The sequence below is a fragment of the Megascapheus bottae genome, chromosome 2 (genome assembly GCF_031878675.1).
Source record: "Megascapheus bottae isolate mThoBot1 chromosome 2, mThoBot2.hap1, whole genome shotgun sequence".
NCBI lineage: Eukaryota > Metazoa > Chordata > Mammalia > Rodentia > Geomyidae > Megascapheus > Megascapheus bottae.
Window position 1 is genome coordinate 47,559,882 of NC_143510.1, and position 19,407 is coordinate 47,579,288.

General features: G+C 42.1%; 1 protein-coding gene and 1 long non-coding RNA gene across 3 annotated transcripts in view; one reads left to right on the top strand and one right to left on the bottom strand.

Annotated features, from left to right (window-relative positions):
• Positions 1–9,891, bottom strand: part of Lima1 (LIM domain and actin binding 1) — a 106,940-nt gene extending 97,049 nt beyond the window's left edge. For both annotated transcript variants that reach the window (XM_090325619.1, XM_090325614.1), the window contains exon 1: positions 9,754–9,891. The gene's annotated coding sequence lies outside the window, so the exon portion shown is untranslated. The remainder of the gene's footprint in view (positions 1–9,753) is intronic.
• Positions 9,892–10,044: 153 nt separating this feature from the next.
• LOC150066823 (uncharacterized) overlaps positions 10,045–19,407 on the top strand; it is a 91,029-nt gene continuing 81,666 nt past the window's right edge. The window contains exon 1 of the long non-coding RNA XR_016533719.1: positions 10,045–10,256. This is a non-coding gene — a long non-coding RNA (uncharacterized LOC150066823). The remainder of the gene's footprint in view (positions 10,257–19,407) is intronic.

A 19,407-nucleotide genomic window follows, 5' to 3' on the forward strand; every position in this document is an offset into this window, starting at 1 on the left:
AGGCTTGGATGGGTAATTCTGACACCAGTGCTAAGGTTTGCTCAAAGGCTCTTTACCTAACATATGAAACTGTAGCCTCTTTATAATAATAATTTTAAAATGTAATAAACAAGTTCAACTGTGGCTCAAGGGGTAGGGCAGTAGCCTTGAGCTGAAGAGCTCAGAGATAGTGCCCAGGCCCTAGTTTAAGCCCCATGACACACACAAAAACAACAACAACCAAAAAAAAAAAAAGGCAGTTTTGGTATCTTATACCTGTAATCCTATCTACTCAGGAATCTGAGATCTGTGGGTCAAGGTTCAAAACCATCCTAAGCAGAAAAGGTTTGACATTGATCAAGTTATATTGTATTCATAAACTGCTTTGTTAAATGACTTCTTTGTACAACTACTTAAACAAAAAAAAATTAAGTGGGGTGTCATTGGTTCATGCCTATAACTCTACTAATCAAGAGGCTGAAATCTGAGGATCATGGTTTAAAGCCAGTGGGGTAGGAAAGTTGAAGAGGCCCTTACCTTCAATTAATCACAGAAAAAAGCGGGAAGTGACACTGTGGCTCAAGGGGTATAATGCTAGCCTTGAGCAAAAGAGTTCAGAGAGAGTACTCGGGCCCAGAGTTCAAGCCCAGGGCTAGGGGGAAAAAAAGCCAGGCGTCAGCGGCTCTTGCCTTTAACCCTAGCTAGTCAGGAAGCTGAAATCTGAGGATTGAGTTTAAAAGCTACCCTGGGGCAGAAAAGTCCCTGAGACTCAATTATCCACTCAAAAAACAGAAGTGGACACTGGACACTGGTGGCTTATGCCTGTAATCCTAGATACTCAAGAGGCTAAGATCTGAGGATCGTGGTTCAAAACCAGCCCAGGCACAAAAGGTCCATGAGACTATTATCTCCAGTTAACAACTAGAAAATTGGAAGTGGTGCTGTGGCTCAAGTGGTAGAGGCATAGGCTTGAGCTGAAGAGCTCAGGGATAGTGCCTAGGCCCAGAGTTCAAGCCCCATGAACCACCCCCCCCCCCCAGAAAAAAGCTCAATGATGGAACCCAGACTCTGAGTTCAAGCCAACAACAAAAAAGATGACCATTCATAATCACTAGAGTTGGGAGTGGAGTCTTTATGAAACAGTAATTTGAGACTTATTCAATATTGTTAATTTTTCATGCCCCATTGCCCAGTAATTCTTTCTTCTGGGAATCTAAACTTCAAAAATGGTGATTTGCATAAATATTTATGAATAGATTTTCTCCACTTTTTAGTAATGCTGCAACAATCAATACACCTAAGTGCACAGTTAAAATATGCAACATCAATATAATAGAGTATAGGGTACTGAGCATCCATCAAAATTGTTTCCAAAGTCAGGCACAGTGGCATTTGTCTGAGATCATAGGTGCTCAGAAGGCTAAAGCTACAGGGTCTTTTGAACCCAGGAGTTCAACAAAGCAAGACTGTCTGAAAACAAAACAAAACAAAAGAAGGTGGTAGAGGGCAAGGGGGGCGTGGTGGGGGAAGGAGGGAAATGGGGACCAAAACATGAGAAAGGGTATCAGTGTTTGTGAAGTAATGCACCTTCTATCTGGCAAATATAATGTAACCCTTCTACTAATTACAATAAAAAAATATATGAAAAAGAAGATGGTAGAGTGCTTGCCTAGCATGCAGGAAGACCTGAGTTCCTTTCCTCCATAACACATACATAGAAAAAGCCAGAAGTAGCTAGGCTCGGTGGCTCATGACTGTAATCCTGGCTACTCAGGAGGCTGAGGATTGCCTTTCCCAGCCAGCTTGGGCACTAAAGAATGTGAAACTCTTATTTCCAATTAACCACTAGAAAACTGGAAATAGGGCTGTGACTCCAGGGGTAGGGCGGTAGCCTTGAGCTAAAGAGCTCAGGGACAGTGCCCGGGCCCAGAGTTCAAGCCCCATGACCCACAAAAAAAAAAAAAAAAAAAAAAAGCCAGAAGCGGTAATGTGGCTCAAGTGGAAGAGCTCAAGCCTTGAGAAAGCCCAAGGACAGTGCTCAAGCCCTGAGCTGAAGCCCAAGACTGGCAGAAAGAAAGAAAGGAAGGAAGGAAGGAAGGAAGGAAGGAAGGAAGGAAGAAAAAAAGAAAGAAAGAACAGAAATTGTTCTCCAAAATAATTTTCATGCTATGAAAAACAATAACATAAGGAGGTTGGAGGAGGGTAAGTGGGAGAAGAACTTGGGAAGAAGAAACAATGTTCAAGAATTAATATGGGTGGGAGGGAATGGGGGGGTGGGGGGAGGATAATGGGTATCAAGACATGTGAAAGGGTATCAATGTAAGTGAATTAATGCACCATCTATCTGGCAAATATCATGTAACCCTTTTATTAATTACAATAAAAATATATTAATAAAAAAAGAATTAATATACTCTTGGGCAGGGAGCTAGGCCTAGTGGTATAGTGCTTGTAGCATGCCTGAAGCCCTGAGTTGGAATCCTTGGTACCACATACATAGAAAAGCCAGAAGTGGGGCCCGGGAGTTTGGCCTAGCGGTTAAAGTGCTTGCCTAGCATGCACAGAGACCCGGGTTCGATTCCTCGGTATCCCACATACACAACCAAGCCGGAAGTGGCAGAGACGAGACACAACCAAGCCGGAAGTGGCAGAGACGAGACTGCAACAAGCGACAGAGAGCGAAAGCAAGCAAGCGGAGCCCAACCGAGTGGTGGCCGGAGCGAGCGGGGCCGGAGCGAGCAGGGCCGGAGCGTGCGGGAGCGAGCCGAGCCAGAGCCAGCGAGGCCGGAGGTGGTGGCCGGAACGAGCGGGGCCAGGAGCGTGCGGGAGCGAGAAGGGGCCGGAGCGAGAAGGGGCCGGAGCGAGCGGGGCGGAGCGAGAGGGGCCGGAGCGAGCGGGGTCGGAGCGAGCGGGGCCGGAGCGAGCGGGGCCAGAAAGAGAAGGGGGCCAAAAAAAAAAAAAAAAGAAAAGCCAGAAGTGGTGCTGTGGCTCCAGTGGTGGAGCATTAGCTTTGAGGAATGCTCAGCCCTGAGTCCAAGTCACAGGACTAGCAAAAAAAAAATTTTTAATATAATTAAAAAAAAAATAAATGCAGGGGCTGGGAGTTTGGCCTAGTGGTAGAGTGCTTGCCCAGCATGCACGAAGACCCAGGTTCAATCCTTGGTACCACATACCTAGAAAAAAGCCAGAAATGGTGCTGAGGCTCAAGTGGTAGAGCTCTAGCCTTGAGAATGTCCAAGGACAGTGCTCAGGCCCTGAGCTCATGCCCAGGACTGGCAAAAAAAAAAAAAAATCAATGTACTCACTACCTTATGAATGTAACTGTAACTCCTCTATACATCACCCTGAAAATATAATAAAATAAAAGATTACAAAAAAGAAAGTAAAGAAAGTCAGATACTGGTGGCTCACGCCTGTAATCCTAGCTATTCTTGAGGCTGAAATCAAGGCTATGGTTCAAAGCCAGCCCTGGCATGCAAGTCATGCAAGTCCATGAGACTCTTTTTTTTTTTTTTTTTTTTTTGCCAGTCCTGGGCTTGAGTTCAGGGCCTGAGCACTGTCCTTGGACTTTTCTCAAGGCTAGAGCTCTACCACTTGAGCCTCAGCACCACTTCTGGCTTTTTTCTGTGTATGTGGTACCGAGGAATCGAACCCGGGTCTTCATGCATGCTAGGCAAGCACTTTAACCACTAGGCCAAACTCCCGGCCCTCCATGAGACTCTTATATCCCACTAACAACCAGAAAACTGGAAGGGTGCTGTGGCTCAAGGGGTAGAGTGACAGCCTTGAGCTAAAGAGCCCAAGGACAGCGCCCAAGTCCAGATTTCAAGTCCCGTGACCAGCCCCCCATCACCCCCAAAAAAGCGGCGAGCATGGCTTAGTGGTAGAGTGCTTGCCTAGCATACATGAAGACCTGGGCTCGATTTTCTGGTACCACATACACAGAAAAAGGTGGAAGTGGTGCTATAGCTCAAGTGGTAGAGCACTAGCCTTGAGAAAGCCCAAGGACAGTGCTCCTGCCCTGAGTTGAAGCCCCAGGATTGGCAAGTACAAAAAGAAAAGAAAAAAGACACAATATACAGTCAAAATAAAATACTGTTGGGCATGGTTGTATATGCCTATAATCCTAACCTATCATCCCATACCTCCAGGAATTTAAGGAAGGAGAATTATACATTTCATGCCAACCTGTGCTATATGGCAAGATTCTGCTTCTCATAAAAAGGCAAATAGAGGGCCGGGAGTTTGGCCTAGTGGTAGAGTGCTTGCCTAGCATACATGAAGACCCAGGTTCGATTCCTCGGTACCACATACATAGAAAAAAGCTGGAAGTGGTGCTGAGGCTCAAGTGGTAGAGCTCTAGCCTTGACAAAGTCCAAGGACAGTGCTCAGGCCCTGAGCTCAAGCCCAGGACTGGCAAAAAAAAAAAAAGGCAAACAGAAAACTTCATCTATTATAATAGAATGAATCCAGTTACTTATGCTCTTATGTATACTATATGTATTTGTGTTTGTGTGTGTACATATACATAACAACAACAAAAAACTGAGATCTGGGAATGTGGCTTAATGGTAGAGTGCTCACAATAATTTTTCATATAAACAGAAAAGGGTAGAAGTTGCTCAAGTGGTAGAGTAGCTAGCCTTGAACAAAAGAAGCTCAAGGATAGTGCCCAGGCTCTGAGTTCAAGCTGCAGGACTGGCAAAAGAAAGAAAGAAAAAGGACTGAAAGGATAAGGTAGTTCTCTTGGGAACCAATTATAGAATGTGGGCTGTCTTCTTTACAACTTTGTTTTGTTTTTCTAGGTTTCCGTTAGTGATAAAGTATGCATATGTTTGCCTACCTGAAAATAAGAAATATATGTGTACATATGTGTGTGTTTGTGTGTGTGTGTGTTTTAAAAAGATAAATATACAAACTACTTTCGTGGAGATGAAGATAAAAATGGATGAGCTTGCCTAGAGTGTACAGTGAGAAAAGGATGCTAGGCGGGGCCATGGCAAGCATCTACATTTAAGGAACAAAAGGCCTAAGTTAGATTGGAAGATGGAGAAGACAGTTATATCAAGAATATCAAATGAAAGGAAGAACCAGAAAAGTTGTTCACTTGGTCAGATGTTGCCAAGTGTTAGTGATAAGGATGACAGTGACAGGTCATTACTGGGAAATCATGGTACCATCTCTAGACAGACATACTGTCTATTAATTCTGGAGGTGGAAGCCAGATCTTAGGACATATTACCTTTCAATAAAACTGACTATGAGGAATTGCTGGGCGCAGTGACTCACACTTGTAATCCTAGCTGCTCAAGAGGCTGAAATCTGAGAATCTCTGTTCAAAGCCAGATATCTCCAATTTATCACTAGAAAATGTGAAGTGGGACTTGGCTCAAGGGGTAGGACAGTAGCCTTGAGTTGAAGAGCTCAGGGAAAATGCGCAGACCCAGAGTTCAAGCCCCATGACCCCCCCCACACACACACAAAAGTTAAAAAATATATAGGGGACTGGGATTGTGGTCTAGTGGTAGAAACCCTAGGTTTGATTCTTTAGTATCATATACACAGAAAAAGCCAGAAGCTGGGCTGTGGCTCAAGTGGTAGAGGGTTAGTCTTGAGAAAGCCCAAGGATAGTTAGTGCCTAGGCCCTGAGTTTAAGTCTTATGACTGGCCAAAAAAAAAAAAAAAAGCCATGGTTTCATTTTAATGTCTATAAGTGAACAAACATATGAAGTCTCTAAAAAATATTTTTTAATGTAATGGGGCCAGGAGTTTGATCTAGTGGTAGAGTGCTTGCCTAGCATTCATGAGGACCCGGGTTCGATTCCTCAGAATGACATCCATAGAAAAAAGCCAGAAGTGGTGCTGAGGCTCAAGTGGTAGAGCTCTAGCCTTGAGAAAGTCCAAGGACACTGCTCAGGCCTTGAGCTCAAGCCTAGGACTGGCAAAAAAAAAAATAAATAAATAAATACATAAATAAATAAAACATAAAATATATTTAACGTAGCAAGAAATTAGGTGACCTGCTGACTGATGAATTTGCTTGCTAGGTCAAACCTCTTTTTATTAAAAGAAGTCTGCATAATTTTTAAAAATTAATTAAGCTAGGTAAAGGGTCTCAATGTTAGTGAAGCACCTTCTATCTGGTGAATATAATGTAATCCTTCTATTAATTACAATAAAAAATTATGAAAAAAAGAATATATTGAATGCTAAGATATGGAAACAAGAGCTTTATCCTGTGTGATTGTTGGTCTTAATGTACTATGTTATCTCTCTTTTCTTTTTTTGCCCTTATAGTTAACCTCATGTTGTTACTGTATCTGACTTTGTTACCGGTATATTATACATTTATTTGATTATTTAAAATAGGGAAGGGAAGGGGGGAAACCAAGATGATTGGGAGGGGATGGGGGAGGGAAACAGGGACCAAAACATGAGAAGGGGTATCAATGTTCGAGAAGTAATGCACCTACCACATGACAAATGTAACTGTAACCCCTCTATACATTATGCGACAATAAAAAACAAGAAAACAAGAAAAAATTAATTAAGCTAGGTATAGTTAGCTAATGCCTGTAGTTCAAGCTATTTTCACGAGGCTGAGATCTGAGGATTGCAGTTTGAAGATAGCCAGAGCAAGAAAGCCCATAAGACTCTTATCTCCAATAAATCACTCAGAAAAATCTGGAAGTGTCACTGTGGCTCAAGTGGCAGAGCATTAGCTTTGAGCAAAAGAAGCTGAGGGACAGTATGCAGGCCTAGAAGTTCAAGCCCCAGTACTGGCACAAATAAATAACCAACTAAATAAATAAATTCTAACAGCCTTCTAAAATTTTTATATGGGAATTATTGAAAAGTTACACATTTTTCCATCTGTAGAATGAGTAGACTTTCAATCTAAATCAATGTCATATATCTTATATGGTAACAGTTAAGAAAGCATGGAAACTATTTTTTATTATCAATTTAGATAAAGACAAATTCTTCCAACTTGTGGTTAGATAGTCACTAAGGTGAAGATGTCTAAATCCTACATTCTCAACATCCTTTTGTATCTGTGTTTGCATTTGATGAAATGCTCTGGTATAGAGCTCTAAGTTAATTACAGTTGATTGGTTAAAAAACAACAAACAACAACAACAAAAGAAAATCCAAGAATAAGAAACGCTAATAGGAACAATAATTAATAAGGTACTTAAAAATAATGTAATTGTTCTGGCTATTCCAAATACATGCAAATGTATTTGGTCCCTTTCTAAAATTTTCTGGTAGAACATAAACAGAAAGGAAATAACCAATGTCAACACAATGGTGTTCAAGTGCCATGGTTTAAATTACCAAGTAGAACCATCAATATATATACATATGGAGAACATTCAAATGTTTTCAGATTATCAGATCATCAAGATTCTGTAAAGAATCTTCAAACACCCTGGTCCTTTCCTCTTTACCTTGGGAGGAATAAAAGCAAGAAAAAGACTTTTTGTTACCCATGTAAATCTTACATTCTACTACTGAGCTACAACCCTCGCCAGATATGACTTTTGAGGGTATCTTAACAGGGAAAATGATCTTGGTCACCACAAGACGCTGTTAATAGAACTGTTTTAGCCAGGTGTGGTGACTCATGCCTGTAATCCTAGCTACTCAGGAGGCTGAGATCTGAGGATGGAGGTTCAAAGCCAGCTCAGGCATTATAGAACATGAGACTCTTATCTCCAATTAATCACTAGAAAATGGGAAATGGGGCTGTGGCTCCAGGGGGGGAGTTAGCTTTGAGCTAAGAGCTCAAGGACAATGTTCAGGCCCAGAGTTCAAGCCCCATGATGGACCAAAAAAAAAAAAAAAAAAAAAAAGAACTGTTTTCACTTCTGAAGGCTTCTCTTCCTAGAATTATAAGCTTGAAATCTGACCCCACCTTTAAACTACAGTCTGGAACAAAGCTTGAATGTACCAAGTTAAACAAAGTTATACAATGAAGTAATTTTTACAAAGTGTCACTACTTTGTTAATGTTGCCAATATACTGTTCTTTTCTCAAATGTACTATGGTTCAGAGACTACCTGATAACAGCAAAGCATGACCTAATAATTAACTATTTAATTATTTACTGAACTGCCAGAACAACAGGACATAACCCATCTTTAAAATGTCCTAGAGTAGGAAGGAGAAATATTAGTTATGCTAACATAAAACATCATTGATTGAAGAGAATCATTCACTATTTCACAAGGCTTTTTGTTATTGTGTTTTTGTTTTATTTATTTATTTTTTTTGTCAGTTTTGGGGCTTGAACTCTTGGCCTGGGCATTGTCCCTGAGCTCTTCATCTCAAGGGTACCACCCTACCCTTTTTGCTTTATTTTTAAGAAAGCAGAACGAGGATTCCCCCCTCCAATAACTTTCTGTGATCCCACAGGATCCCAGGTTGGCCTCTAGTATAGAAGTGATCCCTAGGGCTTAGGATGTAGCTCAGAGCACCTATCTAACATAGAAAAGGCACTAGCCTGGGTTTGATTTCCTATACTACAAAAAAAAAAGTGACCTCAATAATAGTATAAATTATATTATTTTTATTCTGCTTAATCCATTTGATTTTAAACTCTTTTAGGCTAGGGCACTTTTGAAATTTTGAATTCACAGGACTGATACAAGATGAACTCAATAAATGCTTTGTCCAAAAAAAAGAAATAAATTTCTAAAGAAATTTACTTAGTGTATTATGTGTTGCTCCAGCAAATGTAAAACAAAACAAAGTGATACATTCATGCATACTTTATTTTGAACTTCCCTGCCAATTTGATAACTTTTTGAAGTTATGTCATACTTCACCATGATCATACTGCATCCGTACCAACTTAGGGAGTAACAGATTTATCCTTCGTAAAAAGTATTTATCGCTGGATTAAGCATATTGTTTAATCACTCAGACCAAGAGCAAAAGAGATAAATATAAAAGAACTCTTCCTCAAAGGGGTATTGTTTTAAAAACTGATTAACTCTCTAAATGTCTTTGACGAACTTGAAAAGCCAAGCCACTAGAATCATCTGGAATCAGAAAGACGTTTGAAAGCTGAAATTAGGTGTCAAACAATACTAGTTCAAATATCTCACGCCAGGATCAGCTAAACTCATTGTTGTAAAGCACCAATAGGGAGACTAGGAAGGGTGCCAGATGGTTCCCTTCTAGTACCTACAACTTCAACCTTTAGTATGTGCAGCCAGGGGTGTACTGTTACCGAACACCGACGAGTACCAGCACATGCCCACGATAGCGATTGCAACGACTGCTGTATTCTCTCGTACGCCTGCCTCACAAGAGTTTTAAGTGTCTCACAGAGAGTTCTGCTGCGGGGAGAAAGAACATCGAAGACAGAATGGCTAACGTACAGAAGGAAAAGAGGAGCAGCTGGATGTTAGAATATTTCCCTGAGAAGGCATTTTTGACTGTTATGAATTGCCTGCCACCTTTCTCCACCACACTGAAGAAGTCTACAGTTAGGAGTGTTCCGGATGGGAGACCGGGGCGAGGACGGGGGGGGGGGGGGCAATCCTAGGAGCCCGCCTTCAACCGCTAGCAAAAACTCAGTCCCACACAATCACCCCCACGCCAGGGCGCAGAGGGTCCGAGACTCCTCGACCCCTCGCCCGGAGGCGGAGGGGCTCCCGGCCCCGGGCTCCCAGTACTCCCCCTCACCTCAGGAGTCGCGGGAGAAAAGTGTGGAGGGAAGCCACCGCGCATCCTCAGACTCTGGGGGAGAGAGAAGGCCCTTACCTGACTAAAAGAAAAAGCCGTCTTTCTTCGGCGAGGTACTGCCTCAGGTCGCCGGCGGCAACACCCTCTGTCTGCCTCTCGCACCTGTCGCCTCCAGGCTGCAGCACCTACACCTCTACGGTCCCGCCCCACTCCCTCTCAGAGTCCCGCCCCGGGCACCGCCTACTGTCGCGGGGGCGCGCACGCTCGCCTGAGGGCGTACGGGAGGCGGGTCCCGCGTGCGCGCCACCGGCTGAGAGCGCCGCACCCGCGGCTGCTCTGCTCGCCTCCTTCTCGCGCGGCGCTGGCGTTGTGAGGGGTGTGGCTTCCTCGCCAGAGGCGTCTCCTCCTTCCACGGGCTGCTCTCTCAGGAGTTGGTGCTACGTGCCCTTTGGACTCGGGGCTTCTCCATTTGAGCCCTAATCCCTCTCTGATTCAAGGTTACCGCAGTTTGACTCACGAGCCACCCAGAGGTTTGGCCTAAACCGAGCGGTAGGCCAACTAGGTTCCTGGTGCTCTCCTGGGTAAGTTCTGTACAGGGAAGGGTGTTTTAAGAGAAGGCCTTTGTGGTATAGTGGAAAGAGCTATAAATTCACCCTCGCTTGGCCACCAGACTTGCATTAAAGAGAGCAGACGATGTTCAAGTTGTCCAGCAGCTATTTTTATTTAACACAGAATGGGTTGTGTGGGAAGGTTTAGAAGCCACCAGCTCCCAAAATCTTGTCCCAGGATTCTGTGCGGCTGCATAATATGCTTATTGATCAAAATATCCTTTCCTCCTAAGCATGATGGGGTTTCAAACCAAAAGTTTTCAGAAGCTTTTAAGGATTCATGAAGTTCACAGGAGATGGGGCTCAAGTGGTAGAGTGTGAGGTCCTTAGTTCAAGCCCCGGGGCCAGTATGCACACACACACCCCCCAAAAGAAAGAAAAATAATTCATGGAGCTTATTAAATGTTAGACTGGCTAGTGCTGGTAAACACTTATATAGCGCTCACAAAGCAACTAATGAAAATGTTTAAGGAAAGGACAATTTCCAAGATGGTCCCCTTCCTGTACTCAGGTAGCTGGTACAGACTGAATTCTGGATAAATGTCCTTCAAAAGAAAAAATTTAGGGGCCTAGAGTTTGGCCTAGTGGAAGAGTGCTTGCCTAGCACAAAGACCCGGGTTGCATTCCTCAGTACCACATATATGGAAGAAAAGCCGGAAGTGGTGCTATGGCTCAAGTGGTAGAGCTCTAACCTTGAGAAAGCCCAAGGACAGTGCTCAGGCCCGAGCTCAAGCTCTGAACTGGCAAAAAAGAAAAACTTGAGATAAAATGAATTGAACTGTTTAAGCATTAAAAGATTAATGAATAGGCAGTACTTAAACTAGAAGAGATCAGAAACCTCTGCTAGTAGACTGGATTGTAAGACTTAAAGCAGAACAAGGAAGTAAAGAAGTTGGCTACGGATAGACTTTGCCTTTTTTGGATATGTATGGTCACATGGGCAGTCCCCTAGTTATGTAACCATTTGACTGATTAGTTACTTGGCTATCTTCAATCACAATCAGTTTGGAGGGCTTTCTGGGTACAAAAATGACCTTAGGCTTATGGCCTATTGATTTTTGTGCTTTAAACTGTCAAGCATGAAGTGGCAGCAACAAGAGAATGGTAGGCAAGATACAACCTCTCCCCCCCTCCCCCCACACACACCATTTTGCAACCTACAGGCTCTGCTTGTTAGCCTTGCTCTCTACCACTGAACTGAGCCCAATATGTTAAAGAACGTTGGGTGCTCCAGGAAACGAATTGCTTGCATTTTGCCAGTCCTGGGCTTGAACTCAGGGCCTAAACACTGTCCCTGGGCCTCTTTTTCTCAAGACTAACACTCTACCACTAGAGCCACAGAGCCACTTCCAGCTTTTTCTGTTTATGTGGTACTGAGTAATTGAACTAGGGTTTCATGCATGCTAGGCAAGCTCTCTACCAAGTCACATTCCCAGCCCCTAGTATAGGGATTTTTTTATGAGTCAAGTTATTAAGCACAGCTATAATTTAAAAACAAATTATATAATCTTATAATTAAAATACATAAAAAATAAAGGCAATAAATATCCCAAATTCATCCTTTGGTGTTTTGTTTTTTAATTTTCTTTTCAAAGCTATTAAACAAGTATATCTACTGTAATGGAAATAGTATATAATGCATATATATCTTCCCAAATCTGTTCAGAAATGTTCACTTGTAATGGCCATATTTTCACCATCCATGGTGAATAATTTATTACTTCGATGATTTTTCTTTTTTCTTTTTTTTTTTTTTCTAAACCAGATTTCAACAAATATTTTGTGTAAAATCTCAACAGTGAGCTAAGCTCCAGTGGCTCAGATCTGTGACCCTAGCTATTGATGAGGCTTAGATCTGAAGATTGAGGTTTGAAACCAGCCCAGACTGGAAAGTCCATGATATTTTTATCTCTAGTATCACCAAAAAAGCCTAAAGTGGCCTGTGGCTCACATGATAGAGCACTAGCCTTGAGCAAAAAATTGCTCAAGGACCTGAGACTCTTTATCTCCAATTAACCTCTAGAAAATGGGAAGTGGGGCTTGACTCAAGGGAAGGGTGGTAGCCTCGAGCTGAAGAGCTCAGGGACAATGCCCAGGCTCAGGGATAGGGTAATAACCTTGAGCTGAAGAGCTCAGGGACAGCACCCAGGCTTAGTTTAAGCCCCACGACCTCCCACACAAAAAAAGGCAGCAGGCTGGTAGAGAAAATAGTAATAATGCAGAATTAAATGTAAAGGCATGGCAGAATTGCAGCTTTTACATTGTGAAAAGCCCAGGACATTGATTAGTAAACTATTATCTGCTTCAACAAAGGCTTTGCTCAAGTAATTGATGGGTGGTGTTTTAACATTTTACCGAGTATCAAAAATGAAAAGATCAATATCCATGTTTGAACTGTATTTTTTTTTTTTTTTGCCAGTCCCAGGGCTTGACCTCAAGGCCTGAGCACTGTCCTTGGGCTTTTTCCTTAAGGCTAGAGCTACCACTTGAGCCACAGCACCATTTTTGGCTTATACTATGTATGTGATACCAAGGAATCGAACCCAGGTCTTTGTGCCTGCTAGGCAAGCACTCTACGACTAGGCCAAACTCCCAGCCCCTGAATTGTGTTCTTTTCTTTTGTTTTTGTCAGTCCTGGGACTTGAACTCTTGGCCTGAACTCTGTCCCTGAGCTCTTCAACTCAAGGCTAGCACTCTACCACTTGGGCCACAGCATCACCTCCTGTTTTCTGGTGGTTAATTGGAGATAAGAGTTTCATGGACTTTAGTGCCTGGGCTGGCTTTGAACCTTGATCCTCAAATCTCAGCCTCCTGAGTTGCTAGGATTACAGGCATGAGCCACCAGCTCCGAGCTCAGAATTTCTAAAACTTCTATGGTAATATCAGTATTTTTTTTTTTTTTTGCCAGTCCTGGGCTTGAGCTCAGGGCCTGAGCACTGTCCTTGGACTTTCTCAAGGCTAGAGCTCTACCACTTGAGCTTCAGCACCACTTCCAGCTTTTTTCTATATATGTGGTACCAAGGAATCGAACCTGGGCCTTTGTGCATGCTAGGCAAGCACTCTACCACTAGACCAAACTCCCGGCCCCTATCAGTATTTCTTATTATTTGGTTTATATACTAATTAAAAATTAAATATTGAATTGATTCTTTCAACTTTTCACTTTTTGCCACAGCCTCCTAAGTGCCATGCCTTTTTATGTAGTTCTTACAATACACAAACACACAAGAAGTATAAAGTCCACCCTAGTGTAATTGGAAAGCCATTAAAATATAGAATACCTACATGAGAATCCCCCAAAATCTTTTTCTTTTTTTTTCTTTCTTTTCTTTTTTTTGTGGGTCATGGGGCTTGAACTCTGGCTGGAGCACTTCCACTCAAGGCTACTGTCCTACCCTTGAGCCAAGCCCCATTTCCCATTTTCTAGAGGTTAACTGTAGATAAGAGTCTTAGGTCCTTTTGTACCAAGGCTGGCTTTGGACCTTGATCCTCAGATCTCAGTAGCTAGGATTACAGGCATGAGCCCCAAAATCTTGTTTAAAAACTAGCACCCAGCTTAAAATCTATGTTTTTAACAGCCCTTCTAAGTAATGTTTTTTGCATATTGAAGATACGCTATATCAAAAGTGTTCGATGTGGGCCTGGAGCGTAGCCTGGTGGTAGAGTGCTTGCCTAACATGCACGAAGCCCTGGGCTCAAATCCCTGGTACCACATACTCAGAATAAAAGCCAAAAGTGGCACTGTGACTCACATAGCAGAGCACTAGCGTTGAGCAAATGTGTCCAAGGATAGTGCCTAGGCCCTGAGTTCATGCCCCAGGACTGGAAAATTTTTTTTTTCTTTTTGAGATAATCAGGTGCATCACACCTCTAATCCTAGCTACCCAGGATGCTGATATCTAAGGATCTTAGTTTGAAGCCAGCCCAGGCAGTACCTAGGTCTTGAGTTTAAGCCCCATGCTCAACAAAAAATGTATTCAAGGTTAGGGATTGACCTGATCAGATGAGGGGGGGGGGATTTTGCTGCAGTGTAAATAATTTGAAGTATGGCTCAAATAGGATTTTGCCTAGCATGCACACTGCCTTCAGTCTCCAGCATTGCTAAAAGAATAAGAAAATAAGATGAAAGTGACCTGGAAATCCATTAGATAGTTGTTGGGATGATCCTTGTGAGAACAATTGTTGGGCTGTTGGGTTGAGTGAGTAGGATTCAGAGTAGAGAAAAGCAGATGAACTAGAGAGAATAGTTTCTAATATTAGAAAGTTAGATGGAACACAGATTTGGTAGTTTGACTGAATATGGAGGTGACTTCTCAGGTGTCTGGTTTCTGAGACTAGGTGAAGGCTGGTGCTATTTTTTGAGTTTTAGAGCTATAAGAAATCTAGCAAGTTCTTGGTAGGACTGGAGTTTGTTGGTTTAAGGTGGTACTTAAGTGAAGATACAGCGTAGGCAACTGGAAATCATTCTGGAGTCTGAGAAATAACTTGAGTTTAAGATACAGCTGTAGGACTGGGAGTGTGGCCTAGTGATGGAGAGCTTGCCTAGTATGCACAAAGCTCTCTGGGTTCAATTCCCTGGTACCACATACACAGAAGCCAGAAGTGATACTGTGGCTCAAGTGATAGAGTGCTAACCTTGAAATAGCTCAAGGATGATGCCCAGGCCTTGAGTTCAAGCCCCAGGACTGGCGAGAGAGAGAGAGAGAGAGAGAGAGAGAGAGAGAGAGAGAGAGAGAGAGAGAGAGAGAGAGAGAGAGAGAGAGAGAGACAGAGAGAGAGAGAGACAGAGAGAGAGAGAGACAGAGAGAGAGACAGAGAGAGAGGGAGAGAGACAGAGAGAGAGACAAAAACACAGAGAGAGACAAAGAGAGAGACAGAGAGAGAGATACAGAGAGAGATATAGCTGTGGCAATGTCAGACATTGGTGGCTTATACTTGTAATCCTAGCTGAGATTTGAGGGCTCAGGTTCAAAACCAAGCAGAGCCAGACAAACAAGAGCAATTCTTATCTCCTAATGATCAAAATGCTGGACTGGAGATGTGGCTTAGTGGTAGAACTCCACCTTTGAGTAAAGAAGCTAAGTAAGAGTTCAAGACTTTGAGTTTAAGCACCAGGACAGGTAGGGAAAAATAAAATGCTACAGAGTCCAGTTTGGTAAGAATCTGATGAAGCTTTGCTTTTTGTGTTTTTTTTTTGTTTTTTTGTTGTTTTTTTTTGCTTTTTGTTGTTTTTGTAGTGGTGGTTGTTGTGTGGCTTAAACTCAGGGCCTAGATACTATCCCCAAGCCTCTTTGTGCTCAAGGCTAGCACTTTACCACTTGAACCATACATTACTTTCAGTTTTTGAATAGTCAATTGAAGGTAAGAGTTTCCCAGGGGACTTTTCTGCCTGGCTGCCTTTGAACCATGATCCTCAGATCTCAACTTCAGGAATATCTGGGATTGTCTGGGGATGTGGTTTAATGGTAGAATGCTTGCCTAACATGCATGAAGCCCTAGACCCTGGGTTTAATTCTTTAGAACCACATACATAAAAAAAAGTCAGAAATGGCACTGAGGCCTAAGTGGTTCAGTGCTAACCTTGAGCAAACGATGTTCAGGGACAGTGTCCAGGCCCAGAATTCAAGCCCCAGAACTGGGAAGGGGGCGGGGAGGGAGAGAGAGAGGAATAGCTAGGATTACAAAAATGAACTATGGGCGCCAAGTTGTTGAAGCTTCTTCATATTGCCTCTGTAACAAGGGCGTGTGTGTGTGTGTGTGTGTGTGTGTGTGTGTGTGTGTGTGTGTGTGTGTGTGTGTGTGTGTGTGTGTGTGTGTGTGTTTTGATTCTGAGGCTTGAACTGTGGACCTTTAACTCCTATTTAGCTTTTCCACTCAAGGTTGGTATTTTACCACTTGAGCCATGGCTTGGCTTTTGGCTTTTTGATGTTTAATTGGAGATAAGGGTCTCACAGACTTTCCTGCCTGGCTAGCTTTGAAGCTCGATCCTTAGATCTCAGCCTCCTGAGCAGTTAGGATTACAGGCGTGAGCCACTAGTCTCCAGCTACAAGAATGCGTGTGTGTGCATGCATGTGTGCATGTATGTGTGTGCACATGTGCGTGTGCATGCATGGTACTTCTGGAGACTTGAATTTAGGGCATATGCTGTAATTTGGCTTACCTGCTCACAGCTGAGTGCTCAGGATCTTCAAACTGCAGTTCTCAAATCTGAACCTTCTGAGTAGCTAGGACTGTAGATATGAACCACTGGTTCCCAGTTCTAATATGTTTTTATATACATTAAGATTCATCCATTTTTTGGGGTGTGTAAATACTGATGTCTTTGTGAGACATTTGGATATGTATACAAGCAGTGAAATTACCAATGTAGGCCAGATACAGATTTATCTTCCTCACTTTTGTGGCCCAATGCCATTTGAACCTCACCCCCAACTCCTTATCCTTATCTTAGGAATGCAATGATCTGCTTTCTGTCCTGGCCATTTACTAGAACTTTATGTAAGTAAATGTAATCCTTTGGGCCTAACTTGCTTTTTTCACTTAGAGATTGCTTTTGAGTTTACCCATTGTGTACTTGGTTCATTTCTTTATGTTAGAATGAATGCAGCACAATTTATCAACTAAGTAATTGATGAACATTTAGGTTGTTTTTAGTTTGGGGTTAGTTATAAACAAAGGTACTGTGAACATTTATGTAACAGGCTTCATGAGGACCTGTGTTTTTACTTCTCTTGGCTAAATGCTTACCATTGGGATTGCTGGGTTGCTATGATATGGTACATTTAACTTAAAAAACAAAAAAAACCCCAAAAAACGCTACCAGACTTTTCCAAAATGTTTATACTATTTTATGTTCCTACTAAGAATGCATAAGAGTTATAAATGTTCTCCATTCTCCACTGTATTTAGTATTTTTTAGCCTTTGTCATCATCCTAGATGCTGAGTCCAATTCCTCCGTACCACATTCACAGAAAAAAGCTGGAAGTGGTGTTGGCTCAAGTGGTAGAGCACTAGCCTTGAGAAAAAACCAAGAACAGTGCTGCCCAGGCCCTAAGTTCAAGCCTCAGGACTTGCAAAAATTTAAAAATAAAAAAGTAAAAATAAATTAACCAGGTGTGGTGGCTCATGCCTGTAATCCTAGCTACTCAGGAGGCTGAGATCTGAGAATCATGGTTCAAAGCCAGGTCGGGCACTAAAGTCCGTGAGACTCTTATCTACACTTAACCACCAGAAAACCAAAGTGGCACTGTGGCTCAAGAGGTAGGGTGGTAGCCTTGAGTTGAAGAGCTCAGGGACAGGGCCCAGCCCACAGTTCAAGTCCCATGACCGACAAAAGAAATAAAACAAATACATTCTGTAGTTTTAGCTACAGAAGGTTTATGGTTAACTACAAGTTAAATTTTTGCTGTTGTTGTTTTGAGACAAGGTCTTTCTATGTAGTTCAGGCTGCCCTTGAATTTATGATCCTTTGTCTCAGCCTCCAAAGTACTGATTTACAGACGCCATGCCCTGCTTAAGTTAATTTTTTGACACATGACATTAGTGTCTGTTTTTTTTTTATGTGGATATCCAGCTGTTCCAACTTTATTTGTTGAAGAGGTGCATCATTTTCCCACTGACTTACATTGGTGCCTTTGTAAACATACTTGAGACTTTATTTCATTTTATTTTATTTTTGCCAGTCATGCCCTTGAACTAGGGGCTGGGCACTGTCCTAGGGCTTTCTCAAGGCTAGCACTCTACCACTTGAGCCACAGAACCACTTCCAGCTTTTTTCTCTGTATGTGGTACCAAGGAATAGAACCCAGATCTTTTTGCATGCTAGGCAAGCACTCTATCACTAGGTCAAAGTCCCTGCCCTGTGAACATATTTGTATGAGCCTATTCTTGGATATTCTATTCCATTTAACTATATGTCTATAACTATATGTCTTCTTAGTAATGGAAATAATTTATTTTACTAGGTTCAAAACAAAACAAAACAAAAACCTAGGCTGGGTGTGGTGGCTTACACCTGTAATCCTAGCTACTCAGGAGGCTGAGATCTGAGGATCAAGGTTCATAGCCAGCCTGGGCACAAAAGGACCTGAGACTCTTATCTCAAATTGACCTCCAGAAAATGGGAAGTGGGGCTGTAGCTCAAAGGGTAGGGCAGTATCCTTGAGCTGAAGACTCAGGGACAGCACCTAGACTGTGTTCAAGCATCCTGACCCACAGGGAAAGAAAAAAAACCAAAAAAAACAAAAACCTGAAGTTATTCCTGGTTATTCTAAAAAGAACTGAATTCCATACATGTGAATAATTTGTGTTCTTTCTGAACCTCTGTTACTTTAACTAGAAATATATGTGTATATTAAAGGTATTTTCTTGTAGTTTCTAGGATATTAAGTTTTTATTGTAATATATGTAAATTTTTATGTATTGGAAGAAACAGGATATTCTTTGTTTATAGTTTCTTTTCTTTTTTTTTTTTTTTTGCCATTCCTGGGCTTGAGCTCGGGACCTGAGCACAGTCTTTGGACTTTCTCAAGGCTAGAGTTCTCCACTTGAGCCTCAGCACCATTTCTGGCTTTTTTTAGGTATGTGGTACCGAAGAATTGAACTGGGTCTTCGTGCATGCTAGGCAAGCACTTTGCCACTAGGCCAAACTCCCAGCCCATAGTTTATTTTTTCAGAATATATATTTTTAAAAAGAGCAAAATTCAGTCTTGTGGAAAGTTTTCAAATAACCAAAATCGTGTCCTATTAATGAATACAAAATATTGGAGATTGCAAAGGGCAAACCAGAAAAAATTCTGTACTTTGGGAACAACAACCACATAAATACCACAGGTCAAGGAAGGGGATTTCCTGACTTCTGCTTCCAAGCAATTCCAATAAATGAAGGAGGAAGTGATTTTTTTTCCTTTTAAAAAACATTGTTGGCAAGATTGGTGTGTTTCATTTTACTGTTAAGATTTTAAGCCTATATAAACTAGCATTCCTGTGGGCACCACCTTTGGGATATTTTAGGATTCTAAATAATATAGAATATTAAACTGCTTCAGTGAAGTCACTGTTCTGTTGGAATAATACCAGCGTCAAAGATGAGGCATTACTAAGAAAGCAGACACACAGTCCTA